Genomic DNA, 17,130 nt, shown 5'->3' with positions numbered 1-17,130 from the left:
AACTGAATGTAGTAGTGCACACCTATAATTCCAACACTTGTGAGGAAGAGGCAGACAAATCTTTTCAAGGTCAAGGCCAGCCTGGTGAGTTCCAGGACAGCCAGATACACAGAAAATATGTACAGAGATACACTGAAAGACCCTATTCTCAAAAATCCAAAAATAAATGTAAAATTTCAAAAAGTTTTAAAGGGGGCATTCCCATCTGTGAAAGAATATTGAGCAGCTTTGAAGAAATTACACTTGGAGAATTAAGTCACACAACTATTGTTATGATTGTACTTTAAATATTTAAAGTACATAGTCAAAATCATAAAGATTAAAAAAAATAACAAAACCAGAAGGGCAGTGACCAAGAGGTGACAAGACTTACTCCTTTAAAGTGTGTACAGATGAAAGAACTACAGCAATAGGAAGTGACAATGGTTATACACTGCCAGAACATTTAATAAAATCAACTGTACTCTTAAACACAACTAGGATGGAAAGTTTTATGTGATGTCATTTCACGACCAAACAAAACAAAACAAAACAAAACAAAAAACAAAAAACTGTGAGAGGAAAAAAAACATATATGAGGCTAAAAATTCCATTTAATTAAAAGGCAGATTTTGGAGAGACAGAGCAGCTGGCAGTGCCAGCCAGCCAGCCACATGAGGACCTACATTCAATCCTTATTACCTATACAAAACACTGGTGTGCTGGTATGCTGTGTGCTTTTAATCCCAGCCCTGAGAAGATGGACAAACTCTGGCCAGCTAGCTGAACTTGCATGCCAGTTGATAGACTTCTTTCCCCCTCCCTCCCCCCCCCCCCACCTACCTACCCGCCCGCCCGCCTGCCTGCCCGCCTGCCTGCCTGCCTGCCTGCCTGCCTGCCTGCCTACCAACCAGTAAAAATAACTCCCTGAGGAGTTATAACCAGAGTTTGGCCTCTGGCCTCCAAGTGTGTCTTTAGAGAAACAGAACCTCATATTCTTTCCAGCTCCATTCCCTCAAAGACAAAATATTTACTTACTCACTGGATGCGAATTCAGGACTGCCCACAGGTACTACTTTTGACCACCACCACCACCACCATTTTTCATGTATTTTCACTAATAGATCAGTTAATCTATTTAACTGATTTTAATACTTTTAATATTAAAGTTAATATTTTTAATAATCTAAATAATAGTGGAGAGATGGGTCAGTGGTTAAGAGCACTGACTGCTCTTCCAGAGGTCCTGAGTTCAATTCCCAGCAACCACATGATGGGTCACAACAATCCACAATGGGATCTGATACCCTCTGCTGAGTGTCTACAGACAGCTACAGTGTACATTTATACATAAAATAAATAAATGAATCTTTAAAAAAGTAATCTACAGTCTTGATATTAAAATCTAGAGTCTCTTTTCTGGTCCTGTGTCTCCAAATATTGTCTGGAGATTTACAATTTCCTATTCTTAAATCACTAAAAATATAACGGCTCAGCAGTTATGAAGGAGGCTTGCTGTTCTTGCAGAGGATCTGGAATCCATTCCCAGCACCCACATGATAATTCACAACCATCTGCAGGCATGTGTGGCACACAGATATACATGCAGGCAAATACTCATGCACATAGAACAGACCTAAAAATTTTAAAATAGGAACAAATCGGAAGGATTTCTAAATAATAAAACATTTGGAACACTCATAAAAACCTAACTTTCTAGGGCACTACATGTAGCTCAACGTAAGATTGCTTTGCCTGGCATGTAAGAGGCTCTGGAGGAGGAGCCCTAGCACAGGGAAGAAAGAAGAAAGGGAAGGAGGGCAGGCAGACCAAATCAGCCAAGCTCACCTCAACTATCTGTCCCCCAAGTCCATTAGTTATCAAAACATCAAGCCTGTTTTTTCTTAGTAACAGGAAAGCATCAAGCATAACTACTCAAAGATTTGATATTATACAAAAGACAAAAATAAAACAATAGTGATCATAAAAAGAACTTACAGATGATATGAGAAGGAAATTGTGGAGAAAAGGTCTGATTATCATCCTCTAAGGGCTCAAAAATAAGATGTGTAAGAATATGCAACAAGGAGCTGGGTGTGGTGGCACACGCCTGTAATCCCAGCACTCTTGGAGGCAGAGGCAGAGGCAGGCGGATTTCTGAGTTCGAAGCCAGCCTGGTCTACAGAGTGAGTTCCAGGACAGCCAGGGCTATACAGAGAAACTCTATCTCGAAAAAACAGAATCAAAAAAACCAAAAAACAAAAACAAAAACAAAACAAAAACCAGAGAAACACTGAAAGGGACCAAGCATAAAAACTGAAACCAAACCAAAAAAACATTACTTTTCTCACTGCTGTGAGAAAATAAAACAGAAACCACTGACAAGAAACAACTGCAGAGGAGGGAGAGTCTACCATAGTGGAAAAGGTATGGCAGCAGCAGATAAGGCAGGGTCACAAACCATTAGTGAAGTTAACCTATCAAAGCACTAGGCTCACTCCAAGGGACTCACTGCCTCTAGCAAGGCTCCATTTCCCAGAGGTCCCACAACCTTTCAACAGCTCCAGATGGGAACTAAATATTCTAATATGATTATGACAAATTATATAACATTGTATATCTATATTGATATCGTATATCGAGGCACTAATTCCAAGTCCTAGTTACTAAACCCAAAATAAAATAAGACCCAGATTAAAAGTGGTTTACTGTCACTTAACTCATAAACCTTGCCACCTCCTGTTTTTTGTCATTTAAAAGCAAATTTGCTAAGTTCCCACAAAACTGTTCATTACAAAGTAAAATTTTGCATTGGAAATTTAAAGACATATAGCCAGAGAAAAAATATTCATGATCACTGACATTTGTTTTATCAATGAGTCTTCAGCACTAAGAAGTAAAAGCCTTGCTATATTAACAAGCAGATGTGTTACTTTTTCAAGGTAGCTACAAAAACATGGAGGACTGTTAACTGTGATAAGGATTTTGAACTGGAAGACAATATTTATTAAAAGATATGAGTCTATAGCTTCTTTATGAAAAGCACAATGCTTAATTATGCCTCCCATAATTTACTCTGACTGTATTCATAACTAGTTCTTGTAGAAAGTAACTTAGTAGGATATCTGTTCAAAACAAACCTCTTGAGAGAAGGCAGAGGAAGTAGGGTCCTTTGAGAGATATAATTTGATACTGTATGAAGCTATTTTTGGAAATGCTGCTACATAAACTGATTGAATTTTGACAATGTAGGTATTATGTGAAAACTTATATAATTTGGTTGCATAAGATATAGGTCAAAAGCACAAAAAAAATACTAAAAAAATAAAATAAAATGTGGTCCTTGAAAAATGTCTACCCAACAAAGATCTAGAAAGCGGTTTTTAAAAACCCATTTACTTAATAGATTTTTATGCAATGTTTACTATGTGATTAGCATATACATTTTTAAAAAAGAGAATGGTAAGTTGAGCGGCACATTAAGGAGCTATAGTCTGGTGAAGAACAAACTATGTAAGAATTAAAACTCTGTAAGAGAGGGCTGGAGAGGTGGCTCAGGGTTAAGAGCACTGACTGTTCTTCCAGAGGTCCTGAGTTCAATTCCCAGCAACCACATGGTGGCTCACAGCCATCTGTAACAGGATCTGATGCCCTCTTCTGATGTGTCTGCAGACAGTGATAGTGTACCCACATACAAAACAAAACAAACAAACAAACAAAAACTCTGTGAGAGAAAAGAAAAGGCATAAGCTAAGAACATCAGAACGCAGTGCACTCAATCTGTATATATAGTACCTGTGACTCTAATGCAAGTCTTAGCACACTGAACTGGTGGGACTTTGAGGCTCACAAGAAGTGCCAGTCATGGAAAGTCAATGAGAAGTCTGTGCTCATGTCTCTCAAAAACAAGCAAGTACTGACAGGTAGAAGGGACCACACTTCCTGATCTCTACAAACTGCTCTGAATGCAGAAAGAGCACAACAAGCTGCAAAGCCCTTACAGTCTTAGTAAGTGTCTGAGGTTGTCACTTTATCCAACTCAATTCCCAAGTCTGGGTAAAGACTCTCTGTAGGTACTATTTGATTACTATTTATAGAATCATCTATTTCTTTATTGTATCCTCACCTTAAAGCATCTTTTCTTTCAGCTTTTTTTAGGCCAGGTGTGGTGGTACATACCTTTAATTCTAGCATTTGAGAAGCAGAGACAGGAGGATCTCTGTGAGTTTGAGGCAGCCTGGTCTACACAGTAAGTTTCCAGACAGCCAGAGCTACATGAGACCCTATCTCAAAAACTAAAATTAACTAGGTAAATAAAATTTTATTTATCCAGAGATATAAAGCCATTTTAATAGTGATTGATAAATGCACCAAGAGTTATGTGTACAATTCCCATGTTGGTATATTCTGACTAATCAGTAGCTATCAGTAGCTTGTACCAGCTACTAAAAAATATTAACTTCCACTTGCTATAGATAAACTCTGAGACTCTCAGGAAGCCCTTCAGAGTCCTCTACAATTAGTTCATGCTTTTAGTGGTCTGTTATATACTACCCAAAGGGTCTTTACACACTTACATACACACATTCATCAACAAGACTAAATATATTCACATCTATTCCATGGAAATAATCTTGAAGTCTTCTCTTAGTCCATGTAAAGGCCTAAAAAGACCTGCCATCACCAAATATGAATATTGCAAATTAAATCTCCATCTGATAGTTATCTACCAAGTTGCCTGTTAAATGTCTTGTTGACATCACAGCATAGGCCTAAAGTTTGTGAGATGATTTTTAACTAGCATTAATCACACAGAGCCTACCTACATTTAAGAGCCTATCAACTATTCAAGAACCCTACCCAACTTCCACACCCTGAAAAAGTATATGTTGGAAATAAGCTGTTGTTAAGGGAAGGCTAAAAAAAAACAAACAAAAAAAACAAACAAAACAAAACAAAACAAAACAAAAAACCGGAGTTTCTGCAAAAATAATGTATGGATAAAAGGCAGAAAGGTTTGTAGGCAGTGGAGAGGGGACTAGACCCACATGCTAAGACCTTCTACCGATATAAGGCAAAGCTCAGTTGGAACAAGAGACAGAGGCTTACACAAAATCTGGTTGCACTTTAGACCCCAGAATAGAGAGAAGGCAGGAAGGAAGGCAGAAGTAACACTAAGAAATCCTCACCTCTCAAAGACAATCAGGCAAAGAGAGTACGCCGAGATCTTTCCAGGAAGATGGAAAACACTTCCCTAAATTATGATTTTGCTCCAATTAGTAAAATGCAAAAGCAGTCTACTGCTGAAAGAGCCCTTGAGACCCCCTCTCCCATGGTATAGGACCTTAAAAACGACAACTACCACCGAGGTTGGGGCCAGCAGAAGGCACATGCCTCCAAGCCTACAATCTGAATTTGAGCCGCAGGATGTACATAGTCCAAGGAAGAGAAGCCATTCCCACAAGCTATTCTGACCTTCACATGCAGTCTGTGACTCACCTGTACCACACACACAAAATAAAATGTAAAAAACACCCCCCACACCCCCCCACCTCCCCCCACACCCCGTCAGCACACTACTCCTGAGAAGGAAGCACACAGCCCTCTAGCCTCACACCAAAGACAAAGCAGTGACATGCTACTGCTGGAGGAGCTGCTAGGCAAATCCAAGCTAGAGCAACACTGTCCATTACATTTATACCCTGGTAGAAATAGAGCACACAGATACAAACTAGGATAATTAATATCACACCTACTTAGAAGGCTGAAAATGATGATTATAAAACCCTCCAAATGTGGGCCAATGAGAGACTGTTCAATCCTCAGAATCCACATGGCGGAAGGAAAGAACTGGCTCCCCCAGGTATACAAAATTTTGTTTTGTTTTGAAACAAAAAAGTTTCAAAAAGAAAACTAACCTCAAAATGCTATAGAAACACTGGTTTCCAAAAAGTGACAACTTCACAGAAATATTAGAAATGACCTTTTGATGACTTAAAGTAGAAAAAATACACAGATATTAAAGCATGTTTAAGAATAAAAGCCAGAAAATGTTATGTTATGAAGAGTGCAATTCAAAGCACAGAGAGGAACCAGACAGTTCTCATAGTAGCTGCAAAGAGTAGCTCGGCAGATTATAAAAGCAGTGTTGTTACTCTGCTAGGCATGTGCACTTAAGAGTCTCTCCTTCCAATCTGTTCTAGAACTTTCAGAGATAAAATAACTGGTATTCCAACAAAACTTTTATAGCACTAATAAATTTGTGATACTAAAAGGTACTTAAAAGTGAGTTTCACGGCTTTGTGGAAGTTCAACACGCAGTTTACAGGAAGTCAATGCTACAATGTTTAGAAGCTACTCAAGATTTTCAAACAAAGCCAGGCATGGTGGCCTGGCATGCGCCTTTAATCCCGGCACTTGGGAGGCAGAGGCAGGTGGATTCTGAATCCTGAGTTAGAGGCCAGCCTGGTCTACAGAGTGAGTTCCAGGACAGTCAGGGCTACACAGAGAAACCCTGTCTGGGGGGTGGGGTGGGGGTACAAGATTTTCAAACAAGCTCAACAAACAGAAGTTTCCCCCAAACCCCCAGCTAGCTAGGCAATCAATCAAGATATGGGAAGAGAATTGGGCTCCAAGACAGTATTGGAGGAACCAAATATAAGAAATGAAATGGATAGAAGGCAGATTTGATACCTAACTTTCAAAGAAGAAAACAAATGGCCTAAAAACTAGAGGGAGAGTAGTGCGAGTTACTCAGTAATGCTAATAATAAGTTAATGAATCTTAATGATTCCCTTTTATTCCAGGAAATTGAGAAAGTACAAAGTAAGATGGTTTTAAAGAATGGGGACAGGTGCTCAGCAGTTAAAGAGTGCTTCCCGGGGGCTGGAGAGATGGTTCAGCAGTTAAGAGCACTAACTGCTCTTCCAGAGGTCCTGAGTTCAATTCCCAGCAACCACATGGTGACTCACAACCATCTGTAATGGGATCTGATGTCCTCTTCTGATGTGTCTGAAGACAGCTACAATGTACTCATATACAATAAATAAATAAATCTTAAAAAAAAAAAAAAAAAAGAGTGCTTCCCAGCATCAATATTGGGTGGCTCACAATCATAGTCCAGGGCCTAGCGCCCCTTTCTGGCCTTCATGGGCAATCAACCTTATGTGTACAAATATACAGACATACCCAGTATGTATCACAGGCGGTGGAAGATGTGTGGCAGCACCTATGAAAGGGCTTATTGGGTAAAAGTACCTTCTGCCAAGACTCATGACAGTTTGTTCCATAGAAACCACCTGAAGAGAACTGAAGCACTGAATGGTAATGCATGCCTACCATACCAGCACTCAGGCTTATTAATGCAGGAAGATAATGAGTGCATGAGCAACAGGGCAAGACCTTCCTTCTATTGAAACCCCCTTCCCCCACCCCCACCCCCACCCCCCAAAAAAAACAGGAGATGGCTCAGCAGTTAAGAGGACTTGCTGCTTGAAGACTGGAGTTCAGAAACTCACACCAATGGAAGGTGGCTCACAAATGCCCTAACTCCAGTTCCAAGAAACCTGACACTCTCTTCTGGTCTCTAAACATAGACACACACACACACACACACACACACACACACTCTCTCTCTTAAAAGAAAAAAAGAAAAAAAAGGTAATAGAAAACACACGAAGAAAAGAAGTTCTGTTACCTGCTTATGGGGACCATTTTGTTTGAACACTACCATAAGTTGTCTGTCAGTGTAAACTTGGATTTTCCCTTACCCAAATTTGGAAAGCTCTGAATTTACAAAGCAAAGAAGTACCGGTTCAACTCAGAAGTAGTTGGTTTTCTTCTTTTTTGCAGTATTAGAGACTGAAACTTGGATCCTCACAATGTGAGGCACAAGCACTGTACCACTGAGATACAGCCTTAAACTATAATTTTATTTTAACAATTTATTTGAGTCAAGCATAGGTGGCATGTGCCTTTAATCCCAGCACTCAGGGTTCAAGGTTAAAGTGGCCAATGAAGTTAGCTCAATGCCAGCCAGAGCTGTACAGTAAGACCCTATCTCAAAGACATAGAAACAAAGAAACCCAAACTATTGTTTTGGACAGGCCTCCAGGTGGCCCAGAATGGCTTTGCAGTTGTGCTCCTTTCTACCTCAGCCCCAAGTTGGAGTAAGAAGCTGACCCCAGGTTTTGATTCTGCTTCCTCTATCACTGCAGATCCCCGTGTCCTAATAATGTCATAACAGCTTCATCCAGGTGCATCAAGTCATACAGTAACATAGTAGACACAAACCATAATCCTAGACCAACAAAAGATCCAACCCATCCACATCAGCTGATGCTGTCTCCTACACCTAAGAATTTTCCTGTATTTTAACGCACTTAATACAAATTTAACACGGTTATTAGTAAAATTCATTTACCACTTTCTTTCCAAACCAATATACTTAAGTTTTGTAGGAAATAAACTGACCACTACCTAATTTTTAGCACATACCAAATTAGAATAATTTGTAGAAAAATGGTACAATGTAAGAAGCTTTGAAATCTCTGATATGGTTCTGTATTTAATCTCTAATGCTTACATTTTTCACCTACAAAACGGTGATATTGCTTTCAAAAGTACTTTGTGAAATTAGCTGACACAGCACATATTGAGCACATACAAGTTTTTATGAAATACTAACAGAGTTAGGAATTTCACATAAATAGTTCAAAAAGTATATTGGCTTTCTCCCCCCCACCCCCCCACCCCCCCGCTCCACACACAGGGTTTCTCTGTGTAGCTCCGGTGTCCTGGAACTCACTTTGTAGACCAGGCTGGCCTCGAAATCAGAAATCCTCCTGCCTCTGCCTCCCAAGTGCTGGGATTAAAGGTGTGCGCCACCACCGCCTGGCCTTATTTTTTTTAATTTTTGTGTATGTGAGTCCACTGTTGCTGTCTTCAGACGCACCAGAAGGCATCAGATCCCCTTACAGTGGCTGCGAGCCACCATGTGGGAATTGCTGGGAATTGAACTCAGGATCTCTGGAAAAGCAGCCAGTGTTCTTAATGGCTGCGCCATCTCTCCAGCCCAGCATTCTTATTATTTTAAATCTGCCTTTATCATATACTAAAAGGCTAAAAATCACTCAGGGCTATACACAATCCATATTCTCTGCAAAGAAACTTCTACAAATTTAGTTACTGTAATAATATCTCCAGTTAGAGCACTTACTGCTCTTGGCAGAGGACTGAGTTTGGTTCACAGCACCTACACGGCAGCAGGTCTCCAGGCCCAGGGGATGTGATGCACCCTTTTGACCTTGTTGGACTCCAACACACACGGTGCACATGTATACAGCCGTGCACATAAAATAAATAATTAAATCTTAAAAGGGGATGCGGTTAGGGCTAGGGCTACAGCTCAGTTGGCAGAATTCTGATCTAGCGGGTGGAAATGAGTGATTGAAAGCTCCTGCAATCCTAGCTTATAATCTCATTACGTAGTAGAGACGTGTATTTAAAAGTCAAGATCATTCTCACATACCTAAGGCCAGCTTGGGCTAGAGACCCTGTGTGAAAAAACTGGGGGGGGGGGGGGGGATTGCCCAATGTGTAAAACATTTTCTGCTCAAGAAAGAAGACCTGAGTTTGGATCTGTAGCACCCACATAAAGAAGCAAGAAGCAAGTTATGATAATGCACATCTGAGCTGTGAAACTAAGAAAGGAAGATGCCCAGGGCTAGCTCACCAATCTGTCCCATGACCAGTGAGTTCCAGGTTCATTTAGAAACTGTAAAGATTTTATCTCAAAAAACAAGATGGAAGGTGGAAGAGACACTCAGATATAAGTGGCTTCTACACACAGACAGATGGGCTATAGAACCCACATACATATGCATATACAAAATATAAATAGCTGTCTATAACCTTAACATCTACAAAATAAATACCAAAACATGCTGTGCTTATAAAGACAAAAATGAGGTCACAGTTCCAAAATAGATCTTAGATCACCTTATCTGTAGGACTTAAATTTCCCATTACATTCTTATACATAAAAAGAGAAAAATTAACTTCCACATAGCAATCAACAATGTTAACAAATTATCACTCCTCAATCAGATTCATCTACTTACCCTTTCTTATATTATTTTAAAGCAACTGCAATCATGGCATCTTAAAGAATGTACATTCTTAGAATGATCTAAATCTGTGGCACATCCTGAGACCCAGCTACGACCGTCTCCTTAGTCTGACTGTAGCTCTGCAACCACAGTGGTGGTCTAGACAGGACACAGCCAACTTTTACTTTTCTACCCCTTAAATGTACGTGTGCACTGCAAATGATACCGTATGATCTGGAAACATCCTAAGACGTCACGTAGCTTCCATTTTCATTCCTGAAATGCTACTATGAAACATCATACCATAAAAGATCACACGGAATATCAAGATCCAAATATCAACCAAGACCGCTATGAGGCAGGAAAGCTAAATGTGGCCAAATGAGAGAAGTCCTTTGAGACACAAAACTTCTGGGGCCTTTTAGAAATATCTGATACTTAGCTATCACATACTTACAGTATTCCTAATATTTTAAGGTATTTTAAAACTATTTTTGAAAGGTGAAAACTTAGCATCTTCATTGGAAAATATAAATGACCTTGTCTATCAGTTCTACAGCACTTAAAGATAATCTATTCCTTTTGATATGAATTTACTATTTAGGTGACACAATTCAATCTTCATTCAGCAACTGCAAATCAATTTTAGAGTTCATGCAAACTCAGAAATACATGATTACTAGCTTTTACAAGCTTAGCCTCTGTACAGTTGTTGGCAAAAAATGGGTGTAGGGGAGTAGGTGATTTTAAAACCTGCTGTTCAAACTTATCTAGTCTAACCAGTAGTCAGAGAAAATATACTTGAGAACTGGTAAAACCAGCTTTGGCCACATTGAGTTCATGTTAGTGTAGAAAAGTAAAAATTACAAACAACAAATCTCTGTCAAAGTATAAAACAATTTTACCATTTCTGTTCAGTTCTTTTGGATTTACTCCCAGCAACTTTACTAATGATATAATTTTTACAAAAACATAAAAAAAAAAATGGCTTAACTCAAACAGAATTCTCCTTTAGTGACCTAACAACTTTACTAGGAGCTCATTCATTTTTAAGTTGTGCTCTAATTTGGCCCATTGTTAATCTATAGTTTACTAGCTCATGACTTAATTTGTTGCTTAAAGGTGTGGCTTGATACAAGCTTATTCTTTCTACTTAAGTATTCTCATGTTTTTTATGGACACACACACACACACACACACACACACGTACGTGTCAACAAAGAAAATCAAGAGAGTTTTACTTGAGTAAACTGCTCTTTCTCCATCCCGCAGCACAGGGCACTAAACTTTCTAGTGTATTACTCAAAGTCTTCCCTGCTGCGCTCTATCCTTCCTTCATTCCCTTTCCACCATGGGAAGCTCTGTCACCTCCTAAAACAGCACATCACTGCATGTCCTAGCCAAGCCTCAGTTTAGCTCGGGCACTGCTTTACAGTTTTCCTAGCCTAAGCCCACTTTACAGCGCATAGTCCGTCCGTACAGTATTTTCGGTGAGGCAGACACTGCGCTTGTTTACTCGTTGGCCTGATGACTAAACTGTGAGTTGTAGGAAGATGTTGCGTCAAGCTCATACCTGCAAAGGGAAGCGCTAACCTGGTAGCTAAACAATGCTTTATTACTTGATAAATTTTCCACTCCACGATTACTTTCCTAAAATATATTAAAATGTGGACCTAACAGATGACAGGTGTGTGAGATGCATATGAATCTAACATCTGTGTGCATAAATACTACAGATGACTTATATCCAAGTTGATTATCCAAAACCTTCATGTAGCACAGAAAAATCTGCAAAGTTATGTGGGAAAACAATCCTCCTTATTCAAGACACCTGACCTGGGGTGAGGTATCTTGAATATAGCTCAGAGAGCAAATGCTTAGCATGCCAAGACCCTACACTGCACAAGACCCATCTCGTAACTGAAAATAAGGTAATGGGGAAGAGGGGCACTAAATTCCATTATATACACATATGAAACTGTCAAAGAATGAAAAAAAGTCTTTGGGCATGGGGGAAGGGGAGGGCAGGTGGGTGTGTATCAAACATTTTGGGCAAAACTAGAGCTGTGTGGTGGCGGTGGATGTGGTGGCACACTCCAGCAAACCCAGAGTTCAGAAGGCTTAAGCAAGAGTATCTTAAGTTAGAGGTCTGGCTGGCTAACATCACGAGTTCAGTGCCAGCATGAAATACAAGGTAAGAGCCCTCTAACCAACCCATATACACATGAAGCTATGGGGACACAACTCAAAGTCCAAGTTTTTTTTTTTTTTTTCCTGACCAGAATGCTTGGTTATAAACTGGTGGTAAATTCCTTTTGTTTGTAGTCATTAAAAAAATCCACAGTACTAGTATGATGCCATGTAGTGAAAACAAAAACAAAACAAAACCCGCATCCCAGGAGTTGGGAACTGATCGTCAACTAGGAAATCCGAAGAGGTAAGATAACTATGGCCATAGCCATGCCAGAGTTTCTGACTCCACTGCTCCTGCCTCAGCACTCAGGCCCGACTGCTGTTGCTTCACACACACTGGAGCGCCTCAAAGGCAGCAACACTGACCCCATTTCAGCTTCTCCTGTGAGAATACATAGAATCTACCTTTTTTTAGTGACAGTACTATTGTTTAATCTGCCAATGAGTCAGGACGCTATCTCGGCACTCACCCCCTTCGTACTGGATACAGAAGGGGTCGAAGGGAGTTAAGAAGGACATTTCAAACAATAAAAAACAAAAACAACAACAACAAAAAAAAAAAACACAAAAAACCTACAGAATGGCGTGGGATCCGAGGCCGGCTCTTTAAATTGTTTTCACACTGGTCGTGACGTCGTGTTTATGACCCACACAGATTTCCACCTCCAGATCCTAACATCTACTTTTGTGGGGAGGAAGGAGGGGTGTTCATTGTAGTGGTTTCGGGGTGTGTGTGTGTGTGTGTGTGTGTGTGCTCTCCACTACGCAGTTTCTTCAAGGTGAGGAAGCATTTTACTACTCACACCTTGCGCGTCTAGAGTCGGTCCCTTACACCCTTCAAGAGCCATCTTTTTTGCCTCCCACGAAAGTGTCACGCCACTCACGGCGCGGGGCCACGGAAAGGCCTACCTCCACCTACTCCGAGGGGCTGGGAAAACGACCGAAATCCCGGGTGGGCCGAGGCCGCGCTACGGCCGCCCGGCGCCACAGGCCGCCGCGGGTCCCCGAGGGACACGCACCGTCCGCCCTCCCTGCCCCCCGGGTCCCGGGGTGGGGGGTGGGGGTGGGGGGGAAGCCCGCACTCCCCTCCCCCACCGCCGCCGCCGCTCTTTACCCTCTTCCACCGGGCACTCCGCAGGGAGTGTCGCGCTCGCCGCAGCCACACCGCCGCCTCCTTCCTCGCTGAGCTCGGTCCTCGGGCTCCGAGCCGAGAAGAAGTCGGCGACGAAGCACAATGGCGGCCGCCCCTCCGGATGCGGCGCAGAAGTGGCCGCCGCCGTTGGCAGCCCCGCCCTTCCTCCTCCCCCGCCCCTGCGCGCTCTCGCCGGGCTTCTCGCGAGAGCGGCGGCGCTGCGGGGGAGCCGGGAGCCGCGGGCGGGCTAGACGTGCCCCGCCGCGGGGTGGTGCTCTGACTGCGGCAGCCGTTGAGGGCCGCCTCGGGGGAAGCTGCGAGGCGCCACGGTAAGCGGCCGCAGCTGGTCGGCGACGTGCGGGCGTGCGGGCGCCGGGAGCGGCGCGGGGGGCCGGGCGGGCTGGTCGCGCCGCCCGGAGTGCGAGGGGCTCGGCGCCCGCCTCGCTCCCGCGTCCGCCGCGGGCCCCTGCAAGGCCCGCCGCTCCGGGTCCCGCCCGGCTGGTTGCGTGGGTGGATTTTGTTTTCTCTGCGCTCGGCAAGTGGCGCAGTGACTGTTTACGGAATGGAGTCCAACGCTGCCTTCCCCCACCTCCCCTCGAGCCTCCCTGGCGCGTCCTCCCTGCCCAACCTTGTAGGATTTGACAGCTCTCCCTCCACCTACAGCCTTCCGATTGATCTGCTGGCAGTTTCCTTGGAGTAAATAAGTTGTAGTGCTGAGGTCTTTTGACGATCACTTCTGAATCTTAAAATCGGGCTTTTAAGCTCTTAAGAGCGCAGCTAGCTACAGGTTTTGCAGCAGATATTCACTTCTTTAGAAAGAGTGAGGCAATCTGTTACGTGGTCTGGTGGATACGAGAAGAAACTTTCAAAACCACGGTGGATGTGGTGAACTAAGATGTAAATGAGTACTAAGAAATGCAAAAGAGTATGGGAAAGCCACTAATGCTGTGGCGTTTCAAAGATGGACCAAACACAAGTTGTTTAACGGTAAGTAATTACTGAAAATTGGAGGCACAGGGAAGGCATGTTTGGGTTTTTAAGTGATCCATTTGCTTTAGGGGTGTTCATTTTAAAGAATAACTTGGATCCATATAATTCCACTGAGTGAAATGCTCTATGTCATTTCAACTGATCAAAGTGGAATAACAGTAATCAGTCTCATTTTTTCGTCACTCATCACTATAATAAATTTTAGTGCAAACTAGAGGGTTTTTTTTTTTTTAATTTTGTTAAAGTTGACACCCAGGTGTCATTCTTTTAGGGAATGTAGTAGAAAAAGTGTCTGGTAAAGGATAAATTTAAGTACACATTACTTCTGAGGAGATTTAGTTTATCCCTTTAAGAGAAATAATTGTTCAATTCTGTTAGGCCGTGTAACACCCCTAGGAATCAGAATTCATGGGCTCAAATCGCAGCACTTCGTCTGATTACCTTTGTCTTCATCAATTCTTTAATGCGGCTAAGAATTCAGGTGCTGCCTGAACTTCATGGTGGCATTGGAAGGATTAAATGAGGTGATCTGTTAGTTCTTAGAACAGAGCAGGCATTCCACAATTGTTAACAGTTATGTTATGTGTCTAAGCCACCGCTTTGCCTTTCTGGAACTCAACATTGTGTAGATCCCTTGAACATCTTTCCAAGTTAATTTTGTGTTAAGAGGAACGACTGCACCATTTTCCTGAGCTATAGTAGACAAGTGTGGTAGTGGGAACTTCTCTACAGAACCCCTAAATCTGACAAGGACAGTGCAGTGCGGGGGTTTGGCAGATTATGGTTTTGTCTCTCTCAGTACTGAGGATACTATGAGAGGAGAGTGTGGTGCCAGGTTCCTAATGCACAGAACTTCCGGGTGTTAACTGTTTAAAAACTGTTAGTTATATTGGTTTATCTGGTGTGTGTGTGTGTGTGTGGAGGTGTAGGTGGAGGGATGATTGCCGTTAGAGCAGTGTAAAGGTCGGAGGGCAGCTTGTGGGGATGGAGTCTCTCCTGCCATGTGAATCCTGGGGCACAAACTCTGGCCATCACGCTTTGCAGCAAACTCCTTTACGTGCTGAGCCATCTCACAGGCTCCAGATTCTAACTTTTAGTTAATGCTAGGTAATGGCTACAAAGCACGGACATATATTTTTCCTTTGAGAACGGTGAGTGGGGTGTGTGTGAGAGAGAGCTAGTGAGACAGACAGAGAGATTGAGATTGATTTACTCTCTGCAGTGAACTTTTAAGTAATTTATCATTGTCAACAAATAATTACTGAAATTTTGTTGTGTTAAAGACATTTTATGCTTTATTCGGAATTATGGATAGAAGTCGGTAAAATAGTGACTATATTTTCCAAAACAATAATCAGAGCGAAGGATTTGATGGCAAGCACCGGAAGTCAGACCCAGTCCCTTTGGTTTGCAGCGGTCTCTCAGCCCTGTGATGATCTGTGGCTCCTTTCTGAATTCAGATGTCTCTGTTGCCCTCTTGCCAATACTGTTTCATTAGCTTCCATTTCTTTACTTCTCCTAAGGCGGTGTCTTAGGGCCTGTGTTCACTTCTCCTCTGCCTTATGAATGTGTCTGCCATGGTCCTGCAGCCCAGATTCTTGGGCTTGGGCATCATTGTTGCTGTTTAATCTGCTAGACCACTTAGAATTCTCTTTCAGATAGTACATTTCAAGTTACCTGCTTTGCTCTTTTTGTTTTACCATATAACCTTCTTAGGAGCTCCTCTATGCATTCTTTACTCTTGAGAAGATGGGGTGAGGTTAGCAAATTGATCATTTTCAATTATAAGTTATCCTAATCTTCTGACAAGCAGATTTCTCCATGATGAGACAAGTATTTATAGAACCTTTTTGGGATACCAATTTCTTCTAAGATGAGAATCTTATTAACCCCTAGGCTAGAGAAGGTAATCTGGGGTCATCAACTAACTTGACAATCTACTATTTAAATTTATAGGTAGTGCCTGGCATGGTGACGCACACCTGTAATCCCAGCACTCGAACTCAGGAGGCGGAGGCAGGAGGATCACAAGTTCAAGGCCAGCCTGGGCTACAGAGTTCCAAGCCAGCCTGGGCTATGAGACTCTGGCTCAAATAAACAAAAACTAATAAAAATAAACATATAGGTAGGTCCCATTTTCTAAATTAAAGGTCCCTATTTGTAATAAATGTTACATGAAAGTCCTGTGCTGTACATTTTTGATAAAAAGAATTCCTTTTGTGCCAAAAATTGTAACCCTTGTATCTAATGATCTCATAAATTTTTAATTTTCTCAACAAATTTTATTGAAAAAGTACAAAACTTAATAAATGAATATCTAAAAACATTCCTTTAATTGACTTCTGCTTTTTTTGGCAGCAAAAAATTTGCTCTCCAAAGGTAATATTGAAAAGTATAAGAACATGTGAAAATGATGCCAACCTGCAACCCTGAGAAAGCGGCTTCAGCATAGGTCTCAGGCTTAGAGACTGCAGTCACTCACGTTTGTTCCAGACTCTGTCCTAGCCAAGATGGCTTCCAATTCGTGGGGCACAATTTCCTTTTACACTGCTTAAAACCTAGAGTGTGGGGCTGGAGAGATGGCTCAGAGGGTAAGAGCACTTGGAGTTCCCAGCATCCACATCCAATGTCTCACAAGTGCTGTAACTCCAGCTGCAAGGCAGCTGCTGCCCTCATCAAGCCTTGGAGGGCAGGGCACTGTATTCATTTGCACGAGCCCTCGTACTG

The 17,130-nt window shown here is 42.1% G+C and overlaps 1 protein-coding gene across 6 annotated transcripts in view; it reads right to left on the bottom strand.

Annotated features, from left to right (window-relative positions):
* Marchf7 (membrane associated ring-CH-type finger 7) overlaps positions 1 to 13,578 on the bottom strand; it is a 38,175-nt gene extending 24,597 nt beyond the window's left edge. For 3 of the 6 annotated variants that reach the window (XM_052182548.1, XM_052182547.1, XM_052182549.1), the window contains exon 1: positions 13,396 to 13,577. The gene's annotated coding sequence lies outside the window, so the exon portion shown is untranslated. Of the gene's footprint in view, positions 1 to 13,395 lie in introns of all 6 variants that reach the window. The other 3 variants (XR_007977866.1, XR_007977865.1, XM_052182550.1) reach the window with 2 other exon arrangements.
* Between the last annotated feature and the right edge of the window lie 3,552 nt (positions 13,579 to 17,130).

Source organism: Apodemus sylvaticus, chromosome 5 (genome assembly GCF_947179515.1).
Source record: "Apodemus sylvaticus chromosome 5, mApoSyl1.1, whole genome shotgun sequence".
Classification (NCBI taxonomy): domain Eukaryota; kingdom Metazoa; phylum Chordata; class Mammalia; order Rodentia; family Muridae; genus Apodemus; species Apodemus sylvaticus.
Note: the sequence above shows the minus strand (reverse complement) of the source record. Positions and strands in the feature narration are given on the sequence as shown.